Source organism: Struthio camelus, chromosome 17 (genome assembly GCF_040807025.1).
Source record: "Struthio camelus isolate bStrCam1 chromosome 17, bStrCam1.hap1, whole genome shotgun sequence".
Lineage (NCBI taxonomy): Eukaryota > Metazoa > Chordata > Aves > Struthioniformes > Struthionidae > Struthio > Struthio camelus.
Window position 1 is genome coordinate 16200517 of NC_090958.1, and position 14305 is coordinate 16214821.

General features: G+C 48.1%; 1 protein-coding gene across 33 annotated transcripts in view; it reads left to right on the forward strand.

Annotated features, from left to right (window-relative positions):
* NCOR2 (nuclear receptor corepressor 2) overlaps positions 1 to 14305 on the forward strand; it is a 291098-nt gene that overhangs the window by 55201 nt on the left and 221592 nt on the right. Inside the window, exon 1 of one of the 33 annotated variants that reach the window (XM_068911833.1) lies at positions 11361 to 11478. The exons of the other annotated variants lie outside the window; for them this stretch is intronic. The gene's annotated coding sequence lies outside the window, so the exon portion shown is untranslated. Of the gene's footprint in view, positions 1 to 11360; positions 11479 to 14305 lie in introns of those variants that run through there. 33 annotated transcript variants of the gene reach the window in all.

Consider the following 14305-nt stretch of genomic DNA (forward strand, 5'->3'; position numbering starts at 1 on the left):
ATAAAGCGGGAAAAACCCAAACGTCGCAGACGGTCTGTGGCAGTTGCTGCGGATGCTGTGCTGCAGCCCCTTCTGGCTGGGGTTGCGGTTCATGGTGGGAAGAAGTCAGCAAATCCATTAAAACGGAAACACTCCCGACGTGCAAAAACACAGTGCGATCCAGTGGAAGAGGAAGAGTCCCTTGAACCAGCACCGCTAGCCAACCCCAAAACGCGGGTACCGCTCTCGGTCGCTGCCACGGCATCCGCGCGCGCGGGGCCGTGTGCTAGCGTAGGAAAGAAACGGTTAAACGGGAGAGGTGGTCAGGTCGGGTTAGCCATAAGATAGCTAATATTTTAGAGGTTTTCAGAGCTCAGCTATAAAAAGGCCTAGCAGTATTTCAACTCAGCCATTGTCTGCTGGAAGCCGGCCAGCGTTGCCATGGCTGCAAGGAATTATTACTTGCTGCTGGAGCTGGAGGAAAAGCTCATACTTTTGGCTTCAAAACAGGAGGGGTGGACTTATGTAATCCACTGTGTTTATAGGCTGAGACTGGCAGGAGCATTGAGAAATAATTACAGGCTTTCCATTTCATTTCCAGCTTGGTTTTAAGACTGTGTGGCCTCCTTTATTTATTTATTTTGAAGTTGAGACAGTTGCTGCTGAAGATGCCGGAGCTTGCGTAGGTGATGCACGAGTGCTGCTAGGTAAGTGCCCCCGGGCTGGCCGGGCGGCTTTTGTTTCGGTTGCGTTTTGTCGGGAGAGCTAAACTAGGCCACAGCAGAAAAGAAGTTCCTTTGAAAAACTGGGACTTGGCCCCGCGACATAGAAACAGTGTTCAGTGTCGGAGGCTGCGAATGCACTTCTGCGGTTGCTCAGAAGTGGACAGCATTTGCTGAGGAAGATAAAATGCAAGGTTTTGTGGGTCTCCACCGCTTTCAGAGGCGATTTTATCCCTCCGAACCTTGTTGGCTTGGAGCATTTATTTTCTGAGAGGAGAGAAAGGGGGAGGGCAGCGGCAAAGAAAGGGGAGAAAAAGTTTTTGCTGAAGGTCCCGGTCTTGCACGTTGCTCTGTCGGCCGAAGACGGATTTGTCAGTGTGATCAAAGCAGTTCTGCTGAAGTCTTGCGCTCTTGAGAGGTGAATTGCAAAGTTAGCCTGTAATTAATGTGGGTTTGTTCATCCCTGAAACAGTCAGCAGATGATGCTGTAATTTGGGTTTGCCTGAAAAGCAGCACGCGCTGTATTTTGACTTGGGTCAGGGTGGTGGGAGTTTGCAGCTGCTGTTTTTGTGCTGGCTTTTGCATAAAGGGAGTTAGTGCTGGTAAACTTTGCTCGCAAAACTTGGAGATCAGACGGTTTTGCAAAAGGTCCCGGGAATGTAGTCTTTGGAAGGGATGTTGCTGGCGTGGTGGGAATTCCTTGCCCAAGAGGGATTACTGAATCGTGGTTGTGTTGTTGGAAACCCGTTGCTGAGTGAGAGGTCCGATATGCAGGATCTGGGGAGCTCTGGGCTGAGTCAGCATCGGTGCCATGAGACTTGGGGTGAACTGTTCCTCGTTCTGTTGTGTTGGTTTCTCCTTCAGTAAATGAGAATAACGTTATGACTCTGACTTTGACATTGGGTGTAAAACTCATAGGAGTGGACAAAACCTGTTTTTTTTTTTGGAGAGGATCCAAAGAAGAATGCTTTTTGATGTGCTGAAAACTTGCTGTAGCAGTTGGAAAGGTGTATGGAAGCTGTAGTGTGCTGTAACTTTAAAAAAGATGTATTTATTAATGTTGTTGTTCATTGCATGGTGACCCACAATGGGGTTGTGTTCTCAGTCCGTGCTCATCTGTTGCCTCTGACTTTGTCAGTGTGGTATGGTGTGTAAAGATTAAATATCCACGCTGCTGTAGTACAGTCCGCTTTATAGAGCGGAGCAGTCTGTTTACCGGCATATGCAATTCAACAGCTAATGCAGTATTTAGGTCCAGTTACAGTCTTATATTGACGTGTTTGGACCCTAACCAGGAATGCAGAGAAACTGTGGCACTGAGTCGCACGAGGGGTTGCCCAACGCACGCTATGGGGATGAAGTGCTTTTTCCCCACAGCGTTTCCTGCAGTTGCTGCATGCGTTCAGTAGTTAGAGCACGAATTTCAGAGTCGTGGAACGCTTCAAGTCAAGAAATGTCCCTTGAAATAACAGACTTGACTCACGTTATCAGAGATGCACATGGGTGGGTTATTCAGAATAATTCAATAATTTAATGATGCATAATACTGTTCTGACTCTTACCACAGATGCTGTTGGATTAAACTTGAGTTATATTTGTTACTACGAGGTTTTTTCTTCCTCTGGGATTTGTGCCAAGATGAACTGTATGTTCTGTTCTTAAGAGTAAGGAGTAATGTATGTGTGAATCTATAACATAAGTAATATGAGTATATAAAATGTGAGTATACAAAATTTGTGTGTCCCGTGTCTGCAGACTGCTGCACACGCATGCTCTGTGTGTGTTCAGAAATACAGTGCATTACATGTCTGGGCAAAATTAATAACGTGCTCTGCAGTTGCTGCTCACCACAGAGCCCGTGTCTGGTGGCCTGCTCCCAGGTATCTGCACGGAAGTCGCAGTCACCAGCTATGGCTTATATATGTAATTGCCATTTTGGAGTAATTACGAATTAGAGTTAGAAGTCCTTTCTGTGCTTTCAGGAGAAGTCTACCTTAACAAATATGAGAAAACAAGATAGTTGCGCTATAGCCAGGCATTTTCTGAATTGTCTGCAGACTGGTGATGTTCCCTGGGGCTAGCTGGTAGGGTGCCCGGAGGCGTTTTTGGTGCTGCGTTGAGCTCGACGTCTCGTAGAGGGGTGTGGGGATGTGCTAGAGCAGCCAAGGAGCGTGGTGGAGCTGTGGTCTGCGATTTCTGCAGGTCCTGCTTTATGGGGCCACAGGTAAGCGGGCAGTTTTGAAGCTGCGACGCTGTCAGCGGAGCTGCTGGAGTTGTACAAGCGAGGCGCTGGAAGGCAGGCCTGCTTCTTCTAATGCAATTTTTTTTTTTAAGCTAATAAAATACGCTTTCTCTCATAAATTATTTTTTTAAATGTGAAAAATGAGAAGGTGGCAAGTAGCCAATTCCCCCGCCTCCCTCTTCCCAGCTAGGATGAGGTCATTGCCTCTTAAAGTTTATACCACGCGTTGTGAGACATGGCGAGAGAAGCAAGAAGGCAACAAACGTCTCTCCCAAAGTGGCTGGGAGGAGTGAGTGGAAGTCGCTGAAATGTTAGGGAGCTGTAAGTGATGCCTAAGCAGGGCTTGCGATGGGGAAGGGGGCCCGGCTCGGCCGTCTGGGAAAGCTCTGCAGCGCACACGTCGGGGCGAGAGGGGAGAGCTCCCCTCGGTTGCCGACCCCGCTTGTGCTGTAAATCAGGAGCAGTCCCGCTCCGGGGCTGCGAGCGCGAGGCAGGAGCTGGGGCGGGTTAGACGCGGGGCCGGTGGGTGGTTAGGCCGTTTGGTCGGCTTCCAGGTGGAACAGCCATGCGTGTGAAGGGCTAGCCGTGTGCTTAGGTGAAATGTGAGCGGCGGCAATTTTGGCACTCCTCAGCTATGCTCGCTCTTGCATTGATTTACTTTTCCTTGGGAATTTCCTCAGTGCTGTTTTTGAAACAGGCTTCTTAATGGGCTTGTGAAAGTTCATGACCCAATGAAGGAGCTCTCCAAGACCTTTGTGTCCCTGGCTGAGTGGCTGTGCAGAGCAGTTGTGTGTGTGTGTGTGTGTGTGGTTTTTTTTTTTTTCCCCCTTAAAAGCCCTGCAGAACTGCTTGTGAATTCCTGAGCTATTGTTTTCTCCTTGTCTGTCTCTCCTCCTACCCCTCCCCTTCCACCCCCAGCGTTGCCCGATTTCTCTCTCCTCCGTGGTGGAAGTGATATGGAAAACAGGAGCGCCTGCCCTGTGCGGTGCTGGTGGGGCTTTTTGAGAAGTTGCAGCGCTGGAGCTTGGATTTTGAGGGCTGTTCCCATCTGCTCTCCTCCTTTCGCCTTCTGATCAGGTGCCTGGTTGTGGTGGGCCTGGTGCGTGTGCAGTTTCAAGGTGGGGGCACGACTGCATAGGTGCTGGTCTCTAACAGCTGTTTCATAGGTGCTGTAATAAGTGCTTAACTTCTGAAATTCTCTGTGAGCGTTCTTACTGCTCTGAGCCTTTGCCGTGCGTCTGATATTGGTCAGTTTGGGGTAGTGGCTTGTAAGCATGGGGCTGCTCTGCGCTGCAGGGTGCTTTGGTGGTCAGGAAGAGGCTACTTCTTGTATCTTGAACTTTGATCATCTCACCACCCCATTGTTGCTCTGGGGAAGTGCAGCAGGCTGAGTCAGTTCTGCATAATCCTGCTGTCCTTGTTGGCCCAAATGGATGTAAACAGTCAGCAAATTTATGCTCTTGTGTAGAAATCAAATCTTTGCTGCCTCAGAAAAAGAGGAATTGTGGGGTGATGAAAGGGGTGCAGATAGCTATGAGAAAGCGAGAGAGATGGATAGCCACTCTTTTTTTGAAATATCTTAGTAAAGCCCTTGGAACGCTATACTGGGTAGAAGAGTGGGTTTGCTGTGGCAGATTTGTTGCCCTGGTGTATGTGGACTGCAGGATGTTGTATGTAGCCATTCGCTCGCCTGTGCAACAGGCTGCACCAGCCGGACGTTTAGGAGGTGGGCAGCCACTCCTGTTGTGGGTTATGCAAAGTGAACCTAGTTTGAAGTTGGAAAAGGTTAACAAGTGGGAGGAGGGTGGTAGGAGGCGGTTGAGATGTCATCTGGTAACTTGGAGGTCTTTGAGCAGAGAGTAAACGCCTCAGTGGTGGATCAGCCGGCATCAGCAGCGCTTTGCAAGGAATGTAAAGTCCTGGAAGGAAGGGGTGAGACACACTTCCATTTGCTGATGCTGGGAAATAACTGTTTATTTTTTAAAAAAAGAAAAACAGTAGGTAGCTGCTCTAGATATAAATCAGTACACGCGGGCCCTAGGTGCGCCGGTGTGAGCAGCCTGCAAGCTTCCCGGGGCCGGCTTTGGTGCCACGCAGGAAGCGATGCCGCTCTGATCTTTCCCCGTGCCGAGGGCAGAAATGAAGGAGCGCGGCTGGGGGATTACGGGGGTCCAACGTGCTTCCGTCCCTTCAGGCACAAACGTAAAATTAAAACTGCTGTTACCTCACAGCTCGTCAGTTCTCTTGAAAGCGTTTCAGAACACCTTTAGTTGCAGCTGCTCAACCCCAACGACATCTTCTGCTCGCTTATGCTTTGTCTTAGAGAGGCTTAGCAGCCTCGTTGATTTTCCTGCCGGGCCGATACAATCGCGCGCTGCTAGCCTGTCTTGCCCTTGCCTCGTTCGCGGAAGGGAAGGAGCAGGGGAACCGGAGCTGATAATTCCAGTGAGCAGAACTGTTCCCCTGAGCCCTTTATAAAGAAATAAAAAGGCTCTCCTCCTCTCTGCTTCTCTTTGAGTACAAGCACTTTACCCTCTTGGATTCCCTGCAGGCTCCTCATACTGCTAAAATTGAAACATCAAGATGTCTGAGGCAGCAGGAATTACCATCAGTGTTTTGACACCTGGAGGTACAATTTCTATTAGCTTTTATATAAAAACAACACCAGTTTTGCCAACAGAGTTCTTGTTAAATAATGCATGAAGACCCCGCTCCTGACAATAGGTATTTTTCTTTCACTTTCTTGGACTCTTGGATAATGAATTAATTTTTGTGGCCACTGGAAAAAATATATATGCACTCGCACACAAATATATATGCGTACGCACACACGCTTGACTCCCGGGGACAGAGTCAATTATCCTGTTTGCTAATTAAGTGGGGACGGTGGGGAAAACAATTTAAGACTGGTCTTTTCAACGTGGCTTGGGGCTTTGTTTTGTCTTTTTGGAAGCAATAAAATGCAGTTCTGTTTTGATATTTGCTGGTAAATGAGACTGTTCTGTTACCTGTGACATAAGGCAGACCCCAGGAGGATGCTGCGTGCCCTCAAACACAGGTGAGCGCAGGGCCATAAGAAATGGAAAATGGGTAACTTGCATTTTCGCATAGATGATGCTTGGCACGAAGCATATGCTCTGAGCCCTCTTTTGGGGGAAATGAAGTGAAACAGAAGGGCACAGCATGTGGATGCAACTGTTAATAGTTAGACTCAAAGTACAGTTTTGACATTTCTAACCTAATAATTGGTGCTGCATGTGAGAGCCTGCTTATTTTCCTTTTTACCATGAGATGCTTTGACAGAGGAGTAAAGTCCCATTTTGACATTTCTGTCTTTTTAACTAAAGAGAGAGATTACAGTAAATTGGATTAAGTGAAAATCTTCTTCAGATGTTTGTGGTTTGGGCTGATTTATGGATAGATGTCATTTGAACGTCATTCTGCATTTTTTAAGCATCTGCTTGATGGTTGCTCTAATGTTGTTACTGCAAATAGTCCATACAGAGGAGGGAGTGCTAAGCAAGAAGCAGTTGCCCAAGACAGATTTAACTCTAGCGTGTGGCACAGGGACAACAAAACACTGTTCTTTTCCTGTTCCCAGCCATCTAATGCCAGATGCTGTAATGGGTGCTTGTTTTTCATTTGAGTTCCTGTTATTAAACTCATGTTACCTTCTGCTGAGAGCCATGCTCTTTTTTTTTTTTTTTTTTAATAATAAGCTTTTCTAAATTAGTATTTTTCCATCCTGGAAAGAGACGGCTTAGAGCACACATTTCTTGCCATGTACTTGCAAAATCATAGGATGCCCATTGCCCTGTCACCAGTGAGAAAATTCTTACTGGTTGCACTCGGGCAAGATCTCGCTCTCGGCTGTGTTGTGGCACAGTTCTTTAAGCCACAGCGAGTGGGTGTCACTTTTCCTGGAACCGAAATGTTCTCGTAAGCATACGCTTGTATGCTTTTCCACACATTGTAGCACAATGGCATGTGAAAGTACTTTGTCCATCTATTGATATTTCCAAAAGACAGTGTTGGGAGTTTTTCCATTAAATTAATAGAGTGAGACTTCTTAAATATTTATGTTCTTCATGGCTTCAGCTATCTGAACTGTGAAGAAGCTGCTGATGCCATTTGGAAAGCCGCATAATCTTTTGTGGGTGGTGATGTAATCACTGCTGTAATCAAATCTGCCAGTGACATCATTGACAAAGGACGCCACTGTCTGGTGCGCTGGTCAGTGCGATGAGATGAAGTCTTTGTGCAAATGGTGATGGGAAACTGGGAAGTCTGCATCCCTGAACTGTTGTTTGCATATATATATTTTTCATTTCCAACACAGCTTTGGAAAATTCTTCTAATCAACGTCAAAACAGCTTGTTTTGAGCCTTAGCATAGTGGTTTATGCATTTCAGTCATGGTCTCTGAAAGTTTATTTTTGAGTTTACTGTTGGTTTAAAGGTCTGTACCTCCACCATGAGCTTTGTAGGGTCGTTGCCTGCCAGTTTAGCCTCTTGAGCTGCCTCTCCTCTAAGCTGAGTAAAGGTAGGGCTGGCCCAAGGGAAACATGTAGCTGAGTTTGGGGGCACAAATGTGAAAATCCCCCTTAATTCTCTTGAGGGATTGGATGTCATGCTGTTTCTACATTGGTTCTTATAGGCTGGGATGGGAAGGTGCTATCCAAACCTAAATTAAAGGGGAATTACTGTCCGAAGCTAGAGCGCATCAAATTCCGACTTTTTGTGGTGAATCATCTAATGATGCTTCACGTCTTCCTTCTGAGCCAAGCCTGCCTGGTTGGATTTGCATTGTCTCTTAGCATTACTTGCTTTTCACATGTTATTATTGACACCAGGACTTTTTTGTTTCGTGCATCTTCACCCTCCCCATCACATAGCTGCGAGGAAAGTGGTGTAAAAGTGCTGTCATACATTCTCAAACACTCAATAGTACACACTACCTTCAAGTTTAAAAGAAAAGGTTTTGCTGTGCAAATGTTGGCCTGCCTTGTTTGGGATTCAAAGAGCAATTATTAAAATACTTTCAATATTATTTTCTATGATACGGTTATTTGTGGAAGATCACACTACTGAGAGAAGATAAATTTGTAATCCTGCTTAGTGGTTGATCTTACCCTCTCTAAGTACGCTATTGTTACATAAGAGACAGTGACCTGAAATCCTCTTTTTAAACCAACGGATAGGATTCCTTTCCCTTCTCTCCCTTGCACACAGTAGCATGATTTAGAATTTTTTAAATGATTTTGAGGTTAAAGGTTTTACTTTGAAATCAGGGTAGCCCCTAATAATTAACCTTTAGATTGGCGTGCTAAAGAATAGCAGTGTGGCAAGAGGTGGGTTATTTTTTTGGGCAGCGTAGATTCTGCGTCATTCTAAGTGTTAAACAGGCTTCCCTGCATGTTTTGTAGCTTGGCTTGTTTTGAGGGAGCGCTTAGTCTCTATAAAGTAGTGTTATCTGAGGTTACCTGGCACAGGTGAAGTCGAGCACCAAGAAGAGCTTGAACAGTGTTGCTCCAGAGGAGTGTTTTGACAGATGGTGGCGGGGACGGCCCTGGTGGCAGGGGAAGGAGACTCTGCCAGGTGTTACCATCACACCTTTGAATGCCAGCAGAGATAGAAGGCTTGTGAGCAGAGGGGAAGGGCTGGTCCTTGTGAGCAGCCTAAAAATTAAAAATGTGTTAAGAACTATGTGTCTGTACGAACTTATTGTTTTTAACTTCTCTCAGTAAGGCAAATAAGGAACTGGCAGTGCATTTTTTGGCATAAGCCTTGTGTTGCTGGAGTTTGAGATACTTCCCCTTCTGCTCAGTTGGCCCTTGCTTCCCATCCCTTCCAGTCACGTAGCAGCTCCAGGTTGACTTCAGGTGAGACATCTGCTTCCTGCTGGCTGAGGACAGCAGTGGAGCGCAGCAGACTTCAGGCCCTTGGTTGCTTTTTTTCTCCCCTGAGAAATGCTTTATTAAATAGCTTGGTGTTAAAAGCTCCATCTAAAGATGAGAGGTTCCTTCTGTCACCTCCACCTGTCTGTGTTTCCAGAGCAGTGCCCCCATCTCTGCTGGTCTGCACTCACCTTGGGAAGAGCCCGGGTATTTGCAAGGGAACGACAGCTCTGGGGTACCAGGAGTTTTTTGGAAACCCCAAATCTACTCTCTTTAATTTGAGGAGAACACTGGAGGTAGGGGGGTATGTGTGCGAGGGTATCTACAGTCTTCATTAGGATTTTTCCAGCCTTCACGGCCCCCGTCCTTCTGGGAGGAGAGGTGGGTTGTGTGTTCAACTGAAGTGCAAAGCCAGGAGTTCTTGTTCCCGAGAGTCGACTCCTCTGTAGGTCAGTGGAGCAAACTCTCCTCCCCGGTGCGGACTGAGACATGGGGCATGCGAGAGCTGTAACCCCGGCCTCTCTGAGCCAGGGCCTCGGCCGCACTGTCAGAAGGCTGCTGCTGCTGGATACGCTCTTGGGCTGCTCAGGAGGTTTCTCCAAGTCAAGAAACCAAAGTTGATTCCTGCCCTGTCTTGCCTTGAAAGGCTGAGCTGCGGCAGGAGGTCCCCAGCCCCTGGAGGTCGCTGGTACCAGGCAGGTTTGCGAGCGGCTGAGGTCCAGCAGCGTGGCTCGCAGCAGCTGGGAGGCGTCGGGCTGTAGGCAGTGCTCTGGAAGAGCTGTTTCGCTCCTCGCGGAGGTGAGAGCCACGTGGCTCGCTGCTCGGGCAAGAGGGAGGACAGCAGCGCGAGGATTTTCTCTCTGGTGTGGGCGAATGCGTGTTGTCTGTGATGGATTCTCGCTGCGACAGACTGCAAATGGGAACTCTCTGGGGAAATTAGCCTGCAGCTTTTGACTTTATTAAATATTCTCCCGTGCCATCCCAAAGGACCACTTTTTAGCCCTCTGCGATGTTTTGCCTGTATTTTTAACATTGCTCACATAAAACGTGACCATGTATAGTCTGTATTTACATTAAAGTCTATGTACAAATAATTATTAAATGACTGATAACGCATTCTGTTCTTCAGGTCTGTAACACGAGGATGTCGTACAGGTAGGTGTAAGAACCTCAGCTGAAGATACTGCAGACTTAGGTGTTTTAATAAATGGCTAAATCAATCATTATAAGCCATAGCTCTAGTTAATGATTGATTAAGCCTTTGTAAACTATTTGTAACTTTTAAAATGTGACCTGATGTATTTGCAGCTCCATTAGCATCTAGCTAATAAAATACACTGTGGGCCCGAAATGCTTGTTAGGTTGACAGAAATTACATTTTTGGCCTAAGATGCGTTGCAGTTTAAGTACCCTGTTACGGATTATTCCCGGTGCTTTTCAAGGCACTGAAGTGCAATCTGCTCCCTTGACACAAGCCATGGGGCTACTGGGACTTTAGTATTTCCCCAGCTCCTCTCCGGTTTGCTGGGACGCTCTGTTTACGCTGGCGTTGCTTTGGGGGGAATCCGCCGGACCCTGGGCCCGACGCTGAGCACCCCGGCAAGATGTTCTCCGCTCAGCATCCGCTGCTTCATGCTCCGTCCCCGAATGCCTCGGCCCTGGCTCTGCTCTCGACGAGGAACGAATCTCGCGTGCTCGTGTCCCTGCCCGCTCGCGCTGGCCTGCCCACGAGCCGGGAGCTGCAGCCTCCCCTCGCTCCCGTCTCGTGCCTGCGGACACCGGCCTTGGGAACGGTTCTGGCAGAGCCCCGGTGACGCTGGTAAACCGAGTTGTGTGCTAGCGCAGGACCCTACCTGCTCTTTCTTCTACGGCTCTGTGTGGGGTGTGCTGAGAGCGCTAAAATCCTCCTCGGGGGCAGGAGGGCTGTTTGGAGGCACGTGCGGTCAAATTCAAACCTGGCTGGAGTGGAGGTGAGGAGAGGAGGAAGACCCCTCTGAAGAGGAAGAGACACAGACTAACCTCTGCACCTCGGCTCCTGTCTAAATGTGTATTGTCTCCCTGGGTTTTACCTTTATTTAACCAAGCGCCAAAGTCTAAAGGTAGAACACCGCCTACAAAGTTGTAGGTGATTTTTTTAATATGCTTTTTTTTTGTCTCTGTACAGAAACATTTTTTTTTCTGAGAACTGCGCAACTTTCCATGTGCCTGAGCTAGACGGAGCTGGCTGCTGGGATGAGCTGTGTAATGGGATATCTGAATTGCAGCAGGAAGCCTGCTCCAGTTTAATCAGACCGAGTTTAGAAAGCAAATTCAGTCAAACTGGTGCAAACGCAAGCATGGAAAAACTAAAACTGCTCTACATCTGGTTGATGTCAGTTTTGCTTGGTTCAGTAACCCCTGCTGAAGGGCGTTCTTGTGGGCAAAGAGTAAAAGCGCGCACGTGCAGTTTGACTGAAATCCCTGATGCGCTGCCTCTTTCGTTGGGACTGAACTTGGTCCACAGGAAATAGATAAGTTTGGCAAGGAAGTGCTGTTTAACGTGCTCACTTTCCATCTGTCCCCTCCTCCTGCCTAGCAAGTGACTTTCTGCTCCACATGGTTGGATGATCTGCCTTGATGAATTGCATGTGTTCGAAGAGGTAATGGCGTGCTTTTCCTTGGGAGCTGGAGCTTGTAAGGCTTGGAGATGTTGTGGCGAGGCTGAGAACTTAAATGAACGCGTGGGGATTTACTGGGTGTGGGAGTGCTCTTGCCTGGTCGATGGCTGATGTAAAAAACAAAATGCTCAACAGCCTTTTCAGGGCTCAGTGCGGGGCCTGGGAGAAAGGGGAGATGATCTGGGGGAAGGCTGCGATTTAGATTTCTCTTGCAGCGCTGTCAAGCAGTGCAGCAGGCATTTGTTTACCTTGGGAATCCATCTGCAATATTTATCTGTTCGTTTCTGGAAATTTTGGACTAGTGAGTAACCAAGCGTGCTGGAGGAAACGTGGGAAGCGGGGAGAAAAGGCGGGCTGGCTCGCACGGCCTGCGCCCCGTTGTGAAGCTCCCCTGCCAGCTGTTCGGCAGCTGTTTGCATTGCCGAGACCACGGGAAATTCAACCGGGGGCTTCCTGTACTCCTGGAGCACCAAGTCCCTTTGGAATCGGGAAACCCACCACAGTGCAGTGGCAGCAGCAAGCGGCCTGAATTCCCAGGAGCGGGGGTCTCCGCAGATGAAAACGCTGTTGGTTTCCCACAGTACAGTGTTGCTTACCATTTACTTTTGTTTGGGGAAATTAAGGGACCCTGTTTCAGGCCGGGTATGTGTGACTTGGGTTCTTGCATACTTGCTTCCAGGAGGACTAAGTCTCAGAGGGTCAAAGGTGTGTAATGCATCCTGCCTCTGCTCGCTTTCACTAATCCTCTTTGCTCTCAGGGGCCTTTTGGAGAGGCGGCTTTACATAATACATAAAACTGCCACTGCAATAGCCCTATAGGAATAAAGAAGATTTTGTCCTGCCTGGTAAAAGATTAACATAGCAGTTTGCAGTTTGAGCAGTTCAGCGGTGGGAGGTAGCAGGAAGGTGAAGGAGCTCGCATTGTCCAGCTGGCTTCCGCTCTGCCGGGTTTCGCTTCCTAGCTTTCCAGCTTCCTCCAGGGACATGTTTTGGCACTGTGTTTGGCTGTCAGGTGCTTCTTGGGGACACTAAGACATGCGTGCAAAAGTCACAGAGAAGCTGAATGTTTGTTTTACCCTTTCTGACCCTTTAAATATTTTTTTTCTTGATTACCTTTGTCAACAGAGTTTATAACTTTAACCTCAGAATTAAGTCATGGTGGATGCTGATTACTTGTGAGAGGGAAAAGCAATGAATTCCCCTTTGGTTAAGAGTTTACCGTTCAAGCCCTGACCTTGTTAAAACATGTCAACTCAATAAAAACGTGAGTATTTAAAGGCAAGTGACTTCTTCCTGCCTTGAGGGGCATAATTAAGTGATTCCACACCCCTTCACCCAGACTGGTGGGAGGAGGACGGAGGAGCTCCCTGTCCTGCGTGCAGAGATAGGGTAGCAGCTTTCCGCTGGGCTCATTTTGGCTCCCACGTGGCGGCACCCATCACGTCCGCGGCGTTTGCATTTGGAGGCTCGTTATCAGGCTGTGGCAGAGCTGGGAGAGTCTGGCAGTGATTGGATCGGGAAACCCAGTATTTCACAACTGTGCGGAAAACAATATGCTCGTTTTTCGGGCCAGCAGTTCTTCGTCTTGCATCAGTTGAAATTGGGGTCAAATGTTTTGTATTAAAACAGACTCAATTTCCTGGATAAAGTATGCAACAAAATTTGCTGGGAGGGGTTATGTTAATCCATCAAAATTCCTATACCATTTAAAAATAGAGTTATCCCCTTTCTCGGGGTTTTTCCTTGTTTAAACATTCCTTCTGAGTTTATAAAGAAAACATTAGTTTTACATTAATGTCCATAGAACGGTTCAAAAGCACCTTCCAGCCCTTCATCTACTACTGGAATTTTAAGAGAAATGCAGAAATACTCTCGTGTGTACATCTTATTTCAGGTCATGCTCCCTCGTAACAGGGAGCGAGAGAGAGCCTCCTTTACAGCCCACTGCTCACGTACCATCTGCGGCAGGCAGCAACTTAGCTGCAGTTCCCAGGGTGCAGAATTCCCTCTGCAATTAATTGCAGCTCGCCCTGCCGTTAGTGCACTGGGGATCTTGTTTCCAGATGTCCCTTCCCGCGGGAGCCTGAAAGAGACTGCCTTTGCAGCAGCCCGGAGGCTGAAAGAGTGCCTGGGGTAGGGGGAAGTAGCGTGACTGTGTTTCCAATTTAAACTGGCACGTTTGTGCTTACTGAGCCGTACTCAGTACCCACGGGCGTGAATTCTTCCGAAATCGTGGCTCCAGTGCTGACCTAATCAGGAATCCCCTTCCCCAGCCAAAACCCAAAACGCGCACGTACACAAACCAACAGCACAAAGGAAAAACCCCGCTGCGCAGACGGGTTCAGAGGCTTCCCAGTGTGCAACTGCTTTACAAGTGAAGCATTATTCCCTCTTGGGTATTTTAAAAGCGCTAGGCTTTATTTTATTTTTTCCCTGAGCTCTTCACTTCTGTGCTATTTGCTCCCCTGGAGGAGTGTGTTTTCCGGTGGAGGCTGCCCTTGCACCTCACCTTCCAGGGAGCAGAATTGTGCTGGGCAGGAGCACAATTTATGTTTGTTCCGTGATGAGGGTTTGCAAAGTTGTGACGTCCACGTGGAGCCATGGTTGTATGACCGCTTGGGAGCCCCTCCATAACGTGTGGGACCGGTATTGACATCGCCCGCTGCGCACCATTAATGTGTCTCTCGCAAGCGTTTTCGGCAGAGCCTGCTGGCAGTGGCTGGGTAGAAGGTGAAAAAGAGGGGAAAGGTGGCCGGTTCGGACCCAGTGATGAAGCGGACCAGAACTTGCTCCTTGCTTGAGCACTGGA